Source organism: Nicotiana sylvestris, chromosome 2, assembly GCF_000393655.2.
Source record: "Nicotiana sylvestris chromosome 2, ASM39365v2, whole genome shotgun sequence".
Classification (NCBI taxonomy): Eukaryota; Viridiplantae; Streptophyta; class Magnoliopsida; order Solanales; family Solanaceae; genus Nicotiana; species Nicotiana sylvestris.
The window spans coordinates 110,299,939-110,316,251 of NC_091058.1; positions in this window are offsets into that span (position 1 = coordinate 110,299,939).

The following is a 16,313-nucleotide window of genomic DNA, read 5'->3' on the forward strand; positions in this document are numbered from 1 at the left end:
GTAACAAGGGCCTTCTCAAATAGCATATACCAACAACAACAACAACCAGAGAAATCTAGCAACATATAAATATCAATAACAAGACACCATATAGCAACAACAAGTCACAACTACTTCACGACGAGCGACAAGCTCCGATTGGAATCCGTATACCCCTTATCACCCCTTATAGACTTCTTAATTCACCTTAACAGTATCATTAGCATAATAATTAAGTCATTAATCAATGATTCCAGCCTTATACTATATATTTATAACAACGAACACAATCCACAACTTTAACTATCCTCAATTAGCAACTTTATTCACTAGTTCATGCCTAGTCCATCCATTTAAATTAAAAAATATCAAGATAACCTTAGGCACAAGCAAGAACACAATGTACATACCTCCTATAGTAGCTTCAAGTTAAAATACAAGTTATATTTAGCTTACAACAGCCCTCAATGGCAATACAACACCATATAAGTGACTTAAGCTAATCCAAGTATTATCTTGTAGTTTATCATCCTAACAACTTAACCAACATACAAGTAAGCTTAAGAATAATTAGTAGGCTGTTATAGTCACCTTAGCCAGTAGCAAAAACTTGAAATTTCAGCCAAACACAGCCCACAACAATCCTCAATGACAACATAACCTCAAAATAATGTTGTTCACTAGAACTAAGTTTTGATGTTGAAATATGGTGTAATCACTTTGGAATCACTTCAAACCCTTGTGGTATCTATTTAGAAGGGCTTGGAGAAGTTTGGAGACGAAGTTGAGTTGAAAATGAGTTAAAAATAGGCGTCCAAATCGTTTATAAAGTGAAGTAGGTCGACCACCGCCTAAGTGGGTCCCATTTGGAGCTGCTTATCGGTCTCGCAAAAACGTGAATATCTCTCTACTCCGATGTCGTATCGATGAACAGTTTAATGAGTTAGAAACTAGACTCATAGATCTTTAATTTATTAGGTAGATCACCCCACAATTCCAAGTATATTTGGAGAAAGGCTCAGCTACATTTGACTTAATTTTCAGCAAATTTGTGAATATAACTTGTGATTACCTTTGCCAACTCTTGTTCCATAACTTGCTTGCCTTTAAAATGTAGAAAATGACTATCATACAACTAAAATAACTCATAACATAACCTACTTATCATGTTAAGAACCATAGTCTCACCCCAAGGTACATGTTATAACATTCCAACTTGTCAACTTTCGACGAAACTTATTTTCTTCAATTGGTTTAGATTCTAAGCTTTCCAACCCTCTTGGTACTCGTTATTCATGATCTTAAATATTTGTAACCTCCAAGGTAACATGATTAACTTACTTTATTTGCTTCTAAATATAATCTCATTTCCGAGCTTACATCAATGGCTTACGACGTACTCTCACGTATGAAAATATGGGGTGTAACATCATTCCTCTCTTTGGAACATTCGTCCTCAAATGTTGACTGATGCGCTTTTCAGTTTCATAAACTATAGCTCTTACAAATAATTTAATGCTCTCCTTGCCATCTAGGCAACTGTTTTGTGAATAAATCCAAACGTCGGGGCATTCCCCCCTTTAGGCCTCTTTCTTACGCCATGACATGTGGTCGGAATTCTTCCAATCTCATAATTGTTGTTACCTTATGTCATGAAGTATGTACGACTGTGTCCTTATATGAGTGCCTAGCGACTCTTCTACCCTTTTTCCTTCATCTTTTAGCCAATCTCTAAGCCTCACTTTGTGAGTATATACAGAACTATGGCAAGTTGTCCCTCTAGGCATCTATAGGTGTACTGAATTTCTTCGCTTGGTACTTTGTTGAGCTTACAACTATAGATATATCTTATTTCATAGCCTTTGATATCTATCCTTATGGCTTTGCTGCATCTAGGTAGAGAAAACTATACCATAACTCTTACTTTTGATTTATTATTATCGAGGTCTTTACCCAACTCTAGGTTATTTTCTCGCTGCTCATCCTACATGTATAAATCCAAGTCCTTTAATGCTTCCTCATTAATGTTCATCTTAAGAATGACAACTTAATCTCATCACATACTTTGGAACTTTTATCCATCTATTGTTGATTCACCTTAATGTTGATCTATAATCCACCACTAATAACTTGCAACCTCTTACGTAATACACTGTCACTAGGGCTCACATCTTATCAGAGAACATCTGAAGTGATTTTCCTGATCTACCCAGGGATAATACTATACTTCAATAACCGTATTTCATAGCATCCCAACACGATTCATCTTATAGGGGTATTCTAATCCCGTACCATCCATGAAATCTATTCTCTTTGAATCATTACTCAATTGAAGGCCTAAATATCATCCTTTTGTAGTTTACTACAATTACACCCTTACATTACGACCAAGGCAACATTCCATCTCTTCTAAATGCTCCTAGTCTTAGACTCCTCCATGTTAATTCAAGCTATACTGTACTTTTTATAACATACATAAACCATTAGCTCTCTTGTTTGATGGGCTTAATACCAAGGTCTTACCTATTCTTGTCAGCTTCTAACTCACCTTTTCTTATCCTTACTCCCATATACCTAAAATCTTGTCACTCTGCCATACTTTAGCTTGCGACCTACACATATCTATTTGTACTACTCACATCCTTTCTTTAACTTGCTAGCACCACAGATTTCCTTTTGTGCCTTCTCAATTGTCTTTAAATGTAAGCAATTACTTTTCCTGGTCGTTCCACCACTTGTTACATGAATACTTGGCTTGTCTTATTTCCCACGAATACTATAATTTCCTGTGCCTCATATGATCTCAAACATCACCTTTGATTTTTTTCCCATTCATTAGCCACGATAGGTGCCACTTTCTTATGGAGTGCATCCAATGTTGTAGTGAGATTGTTATTACAAGATCATTTCTTCTTCAAGTTACTATGCTTAGGTTGAATGCTTCTCCCTTATTTACTCAGCTAGTCTTTCGTGGTAGTACTTAGGGGAGATCCTCTGACTCCTATAAAGATACAAGCTTATTACATTGTATACCCGACAAAATTTTTGGTGTTCTCACTCGCCTATAATTATCCTTAGTTACTTACCTCCGCGCCCTTGTGCTCGTAGGGTTGCTTCTAAACTGAAATTTTTGACTGTATCCCTAGTGGCACTCTCTTTTATTTCTGTAACACTTATATGATACATGTAACTACCCCAACTCCTATCTGAATATTTCTCAAGGATTACATTTATCTTGCACGATCTGTTGATTTATCTATATCTTCTTGTCTAGCCATAAATAGACCCTTCCCGAATCAACTAATAACTACTCGTTGGTCCATTCTCATATCTATATTCCGCGTAATATCTCTTGGATTATTTTCTTTGTCTTAACTTACCACTGGTACTGGCTTCTTATGTATCAAGTGTTCATTTGCACTTATTTATCAACAACATATGGTGTAGGAACCCTTACTATCTCTCTCCGGCGGCGTGCTTGCATAATGTTCTGGAGTTGTAACATATCTATAGGGTCTGAATAAATGCAATCTAATTCCTTTTGCCTTTCTACCACATTCTTCATTTGTTGTTCCATAGTTAGCTGGACCACTTAACTCTGACTTAGTACCACATCACACCATCTTCCCCCCTTTTAAGGGAGTACTAAGATCTATGCTACGATGATCTATTTATAGATATTTTACCTCTTCATCTTTCGCGTCTTTTAACATCATCAATGACCCTTACTCGCCTTATGGTAACCCTTCTATACCAGGGATAACTGAATTCTTTATGCACAAAGGTCACACCTAGTGTAATTGGCACACATAGTCATTTAAGCTTAACTATGATCACAATACTTGCTTTAGGGAAGCGTCATCTTAAATGAACTTTAAAGGTTATTCTTTTACTGTCCATTCTATTATTGCCGGAATGCTATCTCTAAAATTCTCACGATGTCGTTATCAAATCCTTCGGTCCCTAATTCATGTTTAGTTTATCTTGTTCACTAGCCCATGCTGATTTCTATTAATCAGGAGGTTTAACGTTTTCTTTCGGTAATCACGTTCGAGTCACCAACTCATTTCTCGAAGTGAAGGTATGTCTTTATGGCTTATTCTATTTTATTGTCTCAAGGCCTGTCACCACTCGACTTTTTCTTCACTTGACAATAGACTCTGTCATGTCATATTTTGATTTACCGTTATCACCTATTTATCACATCTTACTCATAATACTTCATTTACTCTCTTCTTATTCTCCAGCTAATATTTTTGTCGATCACTTTATTCTAAAAACTTCAACAAAACGTTCTTTCACTTTTATCTCCCCTTTCTTCATCTCACTAGCTCTTCAGGACGCCTAACATACTCTCTCCTTCTTTTTTTTTACTAGGAACGGGAATCATACTAAGGTAAATATTTATCCCTTCTAGGATTTCAGTGCCAATCTTCTAAATTTTTCCAGACATTCTAGTATTTATATCTGAATGTACTATTCTAGATTGCACCATCAGAGTGTCTCATAAGGAGAACTATCACCACATTTGCAATATCCTTCGGAAATGTTAGCTAATGATAATCATCCATCTACCATTTTGGGTTACTCTAACCCCAACTGCATCTTGCTATCCCTTTCTTCTCTTAAACTATATATGACAACTCCCACAGGGCATAATTGAGATGGGTGTGACTAATTGTACATACCTCTGTTACTGTTGGAGGTAACTCAAAATGCTTAAATTTCTCTGCCTGAATTGCAAATACTGATAATCTTCATTAGCTGGGTACCTCGTACTCTTTTTCAATACTTATTGAAACTTGTATTCACCTCCTAATTCTCTCGTCGCTCTTTACCATATGGGTAGATAGATATTCATGCATTGGGGCTTTTTATCAATAAGCTCACACATTTAGTATACACATGATCTGCTGAAGACATAATATTTACGCATCATAAGCATGATGTAAAATCGAATTCCACAACCACATTCAATCTCTTACCAACCGTCTTTGTGGATGCCGGTATCCTTGTATTATGAATAAAATAAAATTTAGGAGTTTGAATCTTTACAATTGAGCTCTACTACACGATCTAGAGTAAGAAGAAAGAGTGACAGACCTAGATTCCCCGTAGCCTCCTGCTTATAAATATGGTGCACAAAACACCCATAAACAAGATTCTATTAGACACAGCTTGTAGACTCCCTAGGACAGAACCTGGCTCTGATGCCACTTTTGTCCCGACCCAAACCAAAGGGCCACGATGGGCACCCGATACCTTACTCAACCTAGTATCAACGTAACTTATCTTTCTTATCATACTATCATGGGTAAATGGACCAAAAGGGTCATCATGAGATAACCAGAATAAAACATAAAAGAATACTAGACATAGGACGACCCAATATGGTGTAGAAACTTATATATGTGACATACAGTCCTATAAGACCAAAATAAACACTCGTACACTGAAGATAAGCCGATAAGGCCATACAATCTTTCATATACATGAAATTTGTCTACAAGCCTCTAAGAGTACATACACATCATAAAGGTCGGGACAGGACCCTGCCATACTAATCAATACATGTCCAAATCATACTGACCAAATAGGCAACTCCAGAGCAAGTGGAGTGCACCAACACCTTCCATTGAGCTGATAGCCTACTAGGAGGAATGTCAACCTGTCTATCCGGACCTGCGGGCATGAAACACAGCGTCCCCGGGCAAAAGGGATGTCAGTAAGAATAAAGTACCAAGTATGTAAGGCACGAACATATAAACAAGAACAGTAATGTAAAGAGAGATAGAAGAGATACAACCTGCAATATCTGAATGCCTCTAGGGCTACTGACATGAAATGCATAATGCATATATATACATAAACTTTTAAAAACATATGCCTATGTGGGCATCATCATCATCATATCGTACCCGACCTCATAGAGGACTCGGTAAAAATGTACCCGGCCATCATAAGGCTCGGTAGAATCGTACCCGGCCACATGGAGCTCGGTAAACCTAACTAATCAATGGTTCACAATAGGTGCCGCACCCGACCGACTATAGCGTGGCTCATTAGAGTAAAATAAATACTATATATAATGCATGCTAGACTCATGGAATCACATTCTAAACCTTTCGGAATGACTTAAGGTCGTTGCACCTTTGATTACTATTATGGACGTCCATACCATCAATATGAACCTTAGTAGGATTCAAAGATCATACATACTTGCTTAGAATAACTTTATAAGGAAAGAACAACATGGGCAACCTTAATTGATAGGAGTAGATCCGTTATGAAATAGCGTATTAATTTCACTTTAGATCATGACAAAAGAAAGAAGGAAGTGCCTTAACATACCTTAACTCCTTTGAGTCCTTAATACATTCCAAGCTATTCTTCAAACAACTCAACTCAATCTACCATAGCATACTGAGTTTCAAAATCAGTATTGAGTAAAGGCTAAGTCCGCAACTTAAACTAGTAGCTCATTTATGTAAATTTGGGCAGCATCTCCCCGGTAACAAAGGCCTCCTCCAATTCCATATATCAACAACAACAACAACCAAAGATATTTAGTATCATATAAATATCAATGACAAGACACCATATAGCAATAACAAGTCACAACTATTTCACGACGAGCGGCAAGCTCTGATTGGAATCCGTATACCCCATATCACCCCTTATAGACTTCTTAATTTACCTTAACGGTATCATTAACATGATAATGAAGTCATTAATCAATGATTCCAGCCTTATACTATATATTTATAACAACGAACACAATCCACAACTTTAACTATCCTCAATTAGCAACTTTATTCATTAGTTCATGTCTAGTCCATCCATTTAACTTAATCAACATCAAGATAACCTTAGGCACAAACAAGAACACAATATACATACCTCCTACAGTAGCTTCAAGTTAAAATCCAAGTTATATTTAGCTTACAACAACCCTCAATGGCAATACAACATCATAGAAGTGACTTAAGCTAATCCAAGTATTATCTTGTAGTTTATCATCCTAACAACTTAACCAACATACAAGCAAGCTTAAGAAGAATTAGTAGGCCATTATACTCACCTTAGCCAGTAGCAAAAACTTGAACTTTTAGCCAAACACAACCCCCAACAATCCTCAATAAAAACACAGCCTCAAAGGAGTGTTGTTGTTCACTAGAACTAAGTTTTGATGTTGAAATATGATGTAATCACTTTGGAATCACTTCAAACCCTTGCGGTATCTGTTTAGAAGGGTTATGAGAAGTTTGGATACGAAGTTGAGTTGAAAATGAGTTAAAAATAGGCGTTCAAATCGTTTATAAAGTGAAGTAGGTCAACCACCGCCTAAGTGTGTCCCATTGGGAGCTGCTTGCGCGGTCTCGCAAAAATGCAAATATCTCTCTACTCCGATGTTGTATAGACGAACAATTTAATGCATTAGAAACTAGACTCGTAGATATTCAATTTGGTAGGTAGATCACCCCATAATTCCAAGTATATTTAGAGAAAAGCTCAGCTACATTTGACCTAATTTTCAGCACATTATGAATGTAACTTGTGATGACCTTTGCCAACTCTTGTTCCACAACTTGCTTGCCTTCAAAACCTAGCAAATGACTATCATGCGATTAAAATAACTCATAATATAGCCTCCTTATCATGTTAAGAACCAGAGTCTCACCCCAAAGTACATGTTATAACATTGCAAACTTGTCGACTTTCGACGAAACTTATTTTCTTCAATTGGTTTAGATTCTAAGTTTTCCAATCCTCTTGGTACTCGTTATTCATGATCTTAAATATTTGTAACCTCCAAGGTAACATGATTAACTTACTTTTTTTGCTTCCAAATATAATCTCATTTTCGAGCTTATATCAATGGCTTATGACGTACTCTCACGTATGAAAACGTGGGGTGTAACATCACGTGGTTTGTTCTTTGTCTCTATTAATAAAAAAATATGGATATTAAAAGTGAGAGGTTAGAGAGGGGGTACAGAAGGCGTCAAACGAAATAGACAGCCCAGTTTCACACCTTGACTTACATATCGTACGATGCAATCGCTGGCCACGCGGCTACGGATATCGAACAAACGACCACCTGAAGCATGTTTGGTTCATATACTAGTTAATTATGCGAAAATTATAGTATATGTTATGAAATAAAAGAAATTTAGTAAAACATGAACAAGAAATAAAAGAAATTTAGTAAAACATGAACAAGAAATAGAGATAGAGAGAAGGAAGAGATTTTCTTCTTCATTGTGTGTATTTTCCTATCTATTACAAGGCCTTTATATAGGCATGAAAAGTGAAGAAAATATGTCATGGAATATGTCATTGAACATAGAAAATATGTCATTGAATATGTCATTAACCATTTGAGAGAAAGATCATGGAGGAAGAGTAGACATCCACCATATTTTGATTTTTATCATAACACTCCCCCTTGGATGTCCATAAATAATGTGTCTCGTTAAAACCTTATTAGGAAAAAACCCTATGGGAAAAAAAATCCTAATGTAGGAAAAAGAGTACACATATTTAGAAATACGCCTTTTGGTTGCCTCGTTAAAAACCTTGCAAGGAAAACCCAATGGGACAAAACCTTGTAAGGGAAAAAGAGTACAACGCGTATTAACTCCCCCTGATGAGATCATCAGTTCACATCGTTGAGCCTTCGTATCCCAATCTTGTACACTAGTTTCTTGAAGGTTGACGCCGGTAGATATTTGGTGAACAAATCAGCCATATTATCACTTGAACGGATCCGTTGCACATTAATATCACCATTCTTTTGAAGATCATGTGTGAACAATAATTTAGGTGAAATGTGCTTTGTCCTAACTCCTTTATGAATCCTCCCTTTAATTGGGCAATGCATGTTGTATTTTCTTCATACAAAACTGTGGGTAGTTTATCACACCTCAAACCACATTTGTCTCGAATAAGATGTATAGTAGACCTCAACCATACACATTCTCGACTTTCTTCATGAATAGCAATTATCTCAGCATGATTAGAAGAAGTAGCCACGATTGATTGCTTAGTCGATCGCCAAGATATGACAGTGCCACACATGTAAACACATAACATATTTGAGATCAAGCCTTGTGTGTGTCAGATAAATACTCCACATCGACATAACCAACAAGATCGGTATTACAATCATTGCCATAAAATAAGCCCACATCGGTAATCCCTCTTAGATAACACAATATGTGCTTGATTTTATTCCAATTTCTCCTTGAGCAGAGTTATATCTTGTTAAGACATTAACTGAAAAAGTTATGGCATGCCTTGTAGTGTTAGCAAGATATATTAGCGCACCAATTGCATTAAGATATGGTACTTTAGGACCAAGAAGCTCTTCATTATTTTCATGAGGTCGGAGTGGATCTTTATTTATATCGAGTAATCTCGCAACCATCGGGGTACTTAATGGATGTGCTTTATCCACATAGAAGCTCTTTAAAATCTTTTTAGTGTATGCTGATTGAAGGACAAAAATTCTATCTTTCATATATTCAATTTGTAGACCAAGACAAAATTTTGTCTTTCCAAGATCTTTCATTTCAAATTCTTTCTTTAAATAGTCTACTGCTTTAGGAAGCTCTCCGGGAGTTCTAATGATATTTGAATCATCAACATACATGGCGATTATAACAAATTCAAATCCATATCCTTTTATAAGGACACAAGTACAAATTGAATTATTCTTATACCCTTCTTTCAACAAGTACTCTCTCGGGCGATTATACCACATGCGCCCTGATTGTTTCAATCCGTATAAGGATTTTTGAAGCTTTATTTAATAAATTTCTTGGAAACCTTAATATGCTCCAAGACAATTTAAATCTTTCAATGATATCCACTATACGCATATCAAGTTTTTCATATATTGCCAGATTAAAACCTGAAGTGACTATATCCACTATAAGAGAACATGTCTCCATATAATCAATGTGAGGATATTTACTAATTTTCTTGTGCCACAAGTCGTCTTTATGTCTATCGACTTGAACTTTTCGCACAAGAACACATTTATACCTCAATTGACTTTATACTTTCAGGTGTTGGACTATCCGTCCGACTTCACATTTTTCAAGTGAAGTCAATTTCATTGCGTATTTTTTATTTGGCCAATCTTTTATCCGTCCAAATTTCATGATAGATTTGATTTCAAGATCCTCGTCAATATTAATCATATTGAGCTCTACATTATATTAACAATATTGTCGACAATCATTTTATGTCGGTTCCATTATTACCCAATAACGACATAACTTATTGAGATCTCTTTATTTCATTATTTTCAGGTACCTGAGCCTCTCCCATGAGGTCTTATGAAGTGTTATGTCGTGGTGCTCTTCTAGGGCACTTGCCTCCTTATTATGACCATTTTGAATATTTGCCCCTCTCCTTCTTCAAGGAGTTTTATCTTTGGAACCGATTGGTCTGTTACACTTCATGCGTGCCATAGACTCTGTCCCTCATGGACTTTATTCTATTTGGAGCATTAGCAGCTGAAATATGACATTTAGCTTTGGGTCAGCAAATGCGTCTGGCAATAATTTGTAAATGAATTATCACTTGAACTTCAAGTTTATATTTTCTTGTGCGAGGATCTATATGTATTCATAATAATTCATTTCACGTATCACTTTCTCAGCTGACCATTTTCTCCCCCTAATGTTGGGATCACCAACACATTTCCCAACTATCTTTGGGAACTCATCTTTGTGCATTTTGGTGGCATAATTAAATCATATAGCACATCCATATTTCTATATAGAAATTATTTGGTTCCTGACCCTGAACCGATTGTGATAGGGAGAAATTTTTATAACTTGGCTAGATGCGTACAAGTGCTGTTGTATATTAAATAATAAATCTCATACCAAATTTTGTTTTTGGAAGTTTTGTTCTCATAACCAATGATTTAGCTATAATTGGAGGCATACAATTTCTGCTAAACCAACTTGGATTTAAACCAGTATTATTAAGATAAATCATCATAATTTATATTCTAGAATTGTGCTCTAATAATTTGAGCAAACAATCTTGCAAAAACCAAACTACAAGTTGATAACAAATGCACATGTGACCATAAAATAGATGCATCTATTAAAATCATATAATAGTAAACGGTCCACATGGCAGGTGATTGGGCCCATATATATATCACCTTTTATTCCTTCCATAAATCAAAGGATTCAATCCCAACCTTTAACTGGTATATCATGAGAATAAGCAGCACAAGAGAATTCTTGAAGAATCTTCTATTCTTCAATATGTGTCAATGTAATTCTTAATTAATTTTTCGCATCATAATTGAACCGATATGGTCAACCGGTCATGCCAATTAATATTTATTTTAGTAAATCTCTAGTTTACTTGTGGCATATGATTCCAGCATCATGCTTATATTTGTGTAGTACAAATAGAAAGAAGATCGGGTAACCTTTCATATTTACCCGGTATGATTATAGAAATATGAAGATATTCAATCTTCCTTTCATTTATAGTCTCAATATGCCAATCACTTTGACTTATATATTTGAAACTCAAAAAGTTTCTTTTGAGACTTTACAATATCAATGTCATGAATAAGTTTATTCATCCGGGTAGTAACAAATTAGTTTTTCCGGAGTTCTTAACAACTTTTGTACTACAAGATCTTTTATCATACCATTCATATGGTAAATGTCTCATTCACGGAGAAAATTATATCATAATAAATTGTCATGGTCAAAATCATCATAAGCAAAATCATTTCTTGCTTTAATTTGCCTTTAATAACTTTTATAAGGCATGGCAAAATAATATTTGGCATATCACATGTACGCGACCAATGACATATTCATGTAACCACACAATAATATTTATTCTCTTTATTTTACTCAAACCTCCCTTAGAGGTGAGTTGTGTGGTATTCATATAATCATGAATTGCATGTCTTTATTCATTGCTTTTATCACATATTGTCACATTCAACTTTAGGAATGGGTTTGCATTCTCAATGCTTATCATAAGTCACATTCTCTTCAAGGAATGAATCATAATCAGCGACGTGCTTTATTATTTTCATACCAATTTGATGGTAAGCATTGCCTTCACATTTTGAAGGACTATTTTGAGAACCCTTATTGTTCTCTTTTTATAATCATAGTGATGATTATTATTATTTTGATATTTGGAACGCCCACGTTCATTGTTCAACCAATTGTCTTCATTGAAACTTATTATGCATTGTTATCACATTCACTTCAAGAATGGAACAAATCAAGTGGGACAATTTTCATGCCTTTTCATGAAAAATATATTATTTTTCTTTAGTCATCATTATATCATCAATATGGTACATTGGGACTCAAACCCAATGTCTTACCAATATAAAAGCATGTTAGGCCATAATAAATTGGGACTCAAACCCAACTCTTATCATTATGGAGCATTAGGACTTGATCCCCATGTTTTACCCTCAATCAATGGCATAATAGGCTAAACAATATTGAGATTGATTCTCAAGCCTTAATTTCAATCACATGCCAAGAAAGTTATACACAACTAATTTGCAACTTAGCAAATTAAATTTGCTTTCTTAAATAAGTGTACAAATCTCAAATTAGTGTAAATCTTTATTAATTAATTTGTAGCATCTATATGAAATACAACTGTTTGTAGTCAGAATATTTCTTCTAAATTCTATAAGAGTTTAAAAGGATCATAAAATCATTGTCATAATATTTATTGAGTCTCTCTCAAAAATATTATTGTTTTCGGGGTATACCCTACCTATTGGATTTGATTTAACGCCATGACTTTCCTTCACTCAATTCAACCAAGCAATTAGTGAATAAATTTATCAAAAGTACACCTAACACATATATAATACTAATACATAAATTCAGCATTTATATTACCTGAAAAGTGACATTATAGGTAACAACTTACCAGTTGTAGCTTGTGCATCATTCATATAAAATACTTAAAAATGGTAAGTCAGTAGCAAACATCAAGTAGGTCATGGATACTCAAAAATACCTCTTCTAGTAATCATACTAATCATTGTTTGCTTTTAAATGATACGACCATAAATTATGAAGTATACTTTCAAATAGCTGGTTTGTTTTCTAAATATCAAAGAAGTACTAATTAATCAACCTAGATAAAGATGTGAAGTATTTCTTATTTTCTTCAAGATGATTTATGCTTTAAATCAGTATGACCAATTTTATTTTATTTTTTATTCCTTTTTTTGGTACTATATGCAAGTGTAAAAATCCAAAAGAAAAAAATATTCATCCAAGTAAAAGAAAATGTTTAAAGCGGCAGGACAGATTGAAGATAGTTAACACATAAATATGCATAGGACAATTTATATAAAATATCCTTGGTTACCATGACATGCATCATATCAACAATTAACTGCTACTATGATTTTCACATATAGAACTTCGAAAATTTTATTCCATTCATGTGATATAAAAGATGTAATATTAATATGTGCTTATGCAATACAAGTGTAGTACGAAGTTGTGTGCATATGAGATTTTAAAGGAATGACAAGTATAAGATAATCATACCTTCTTACATTTCATTACTTACCATATGTAGTTTCTCTTTACATTTAACCATGTGATGATATGTATGGCTTCTAATTGTAATCTTTCCGGATGTAGAAATTTTTTTGTAGATATATATATATATATATATACAATTAGTTAGAGACTCGTGCTGATAACGTGTTATGAAATAAAAGCAATTTAGTAAAACATGAACAAGAAATAAAAGCAATTTAGTAAAACATGAACAAGAAATAGAGATAGAGAGAAGGAAGAGATTTTCTTCTTCAATTGTGTGTATTTTCCTATCTATTACAAGGCCTTTATATAGGCATGAAAAGTGAAGAAAATATGTCATGGAATATGTCATTGAACATAGAAAATATGTCATTGAATATGTCATTAACCATTTGAGAGAAAGATCATGGAGGAAGAGTAGACATCCACCATATTTTGATTTTTATCATAACAGTATAAAAATTGTATGTGTAATGAATAAAAATAAAAAAAATCATTACGGGGTAATTATAATAAAAGGATTGTTATGATGTAATTAATAATGAGGGGGTTGCTACATAGAATAATTTACTTCAAGAGTATTTTTGTCTTTAAACAATTTACAGTTGTTTTACTATTTTGATATCACATTTTATCTCGCACAGAGTAAGTACAATTTCTAGAATAACTTAATGCAAAGCCGAGATTATTTGATACCTCTGACAAACACTGCATTAATTATATAAATATTATTGTATACGGTGGATATCGGGGCTACCCGATTTCATTCTTCGATTGAAAAAGAGATACCACGTCGAAAGACCAGAACATCGAGTCCGGGATTGAAGTTGCTTTCTGAGATTGAGGTCGACATCACTAATCGAGGTCAGGAAAGGGCATACGTCGAAATGATGCCGGTATAATTCAGTAACGGAAAGAGCGATAAATCCATAACAGATCGAAGATCATGGTGTGCTTGTTTAGAACTCCTCTATTATATAAGGAGGAATCCCATTCATTTGCAAGCATGATCATTCACGAATAAGAATACATACATCCACTGCTTTCTTTATCTCATCTACCGTTCATTACTGTTCATCATTGTTGTTTCATTTCTTTACTGTTATTTTTGCTCTATCTCGAGACCATCTTGAATCGAGGTCGAGACTCCACTAGCATACTGGTTTGATCTATTTTATCGCTTAATTTATCTGTTTAATCCCTTGTTTATCGATTGGTATTGAATTAAATCGCATATCCTTAAAACCATAATATAAGTTTAATTGTTACTCGAATTTTAGGGTAAACAGTTTGGTGCCCACCATGGAGCTAAGGATAATAGTGATTGTTCGATGCTGATTTTGATAACATACATTATTTCACGCTTGTTCTTGTCAATTATTTTTTCTTAGGTTAAGACATGTCAAACTCACAAAATGCACCTACACATGGTAACGATGGCCTCGGGTTTCACGCAAAAAACAACAATGTAATTGCTCCAGGAGCCGGGGTACCACCGGTTAACCTCGGGGGAGCAACGGTTGCCGAGCCAGTCGATGTCAGTTCGCACATTGCCTTAAATACGAACCTAGGCACGGACCCCGAAGGGAGTGTGCGCAGGGAAGGCTGATCTGGTGGCCAAGGTACACAAGGCGTAAGAGATGGGGGAGTTAGTCTCCAGGTGATATTTGAGATGCAACAGGCTTAGCAGGCCGCTATTGCTCAGCTTCAAAATCAACATAGAACTCCGAGTGGGTTTGATCCGAAAATCACTCTCCGTACCGAGCTAGTGCCAGAGAGGTCGAATGGTAACAGATCGGGGACCGATCCTGCAGTAATGAAAACGCTCGAGGAGCTCACCAAGAGAATCGAGTCAGGAGAGAAGAAAATCGAAGCTAATGATAAAAAAATGGAGACATACAACTCTCGAGTTGATCAGATATCAAGGGCACCACCAATCTTGAAAGGGATGGATTCGAAGAAGTTTGTACAAAACCCGTTTCCTCAAAGTGAGGCTCCGAAGCTTATTCCAAAGAAGTTTCGTATGCTAGACATACCCAAATATAATGGGACCACGGGTCCCAACGAACATGTTACTTCATATACATGCACCATCAAGGGTAACGATTTAGAAGATGATGAGATCGAATCTGTGTTGTTGAAAAAGTTCGAAGAGACCCTTTCAAAGGGAGTAATGATTTGGTATCAGAACTTGCCGCCAAATTCCATCGACTCATTTGCTATGTTAGCAGATTCTTTTGTAAAGGCACATGCCAGGGCCATAAAGGTTGCAATGAGAAAATCGGACCTTTTCAAGGTAAGACAAAGGGATAACGACATGCTGAGGGAGTTCGTATCCCGATTTCAAATGGAACGCATGGAGTTGCCACCGGTCACAGACGATTGGGCCGTTCAAGCTTTCACCCAAGGGTTGAACGACTGGACTTCGATAGTATCACGTCAGTTGAAACAAAATTTGAACGAGTATCCAGCAGTAACTTGGGCAAATGTGCACAATCGATATCAATCGAAGATTAGGGTCGATGATGACCAATTAGGAGCCCCTTCTGGGTCAATACATCCAAATAGGCCAGTAGTTAAAATCCATAGGGACGTCTACAGGGAGCCAAGATCAAACAGAGAACGATATCAACCATATACCGCAGATCGAAAGAACAGTGGTTCAGGACGCAATTTCGCCCGGAATGATAGAAGAAGTGATCGAGGATAGAATTCTCGGGGACTTATGAGCAAAAGTAGTTTTGATAA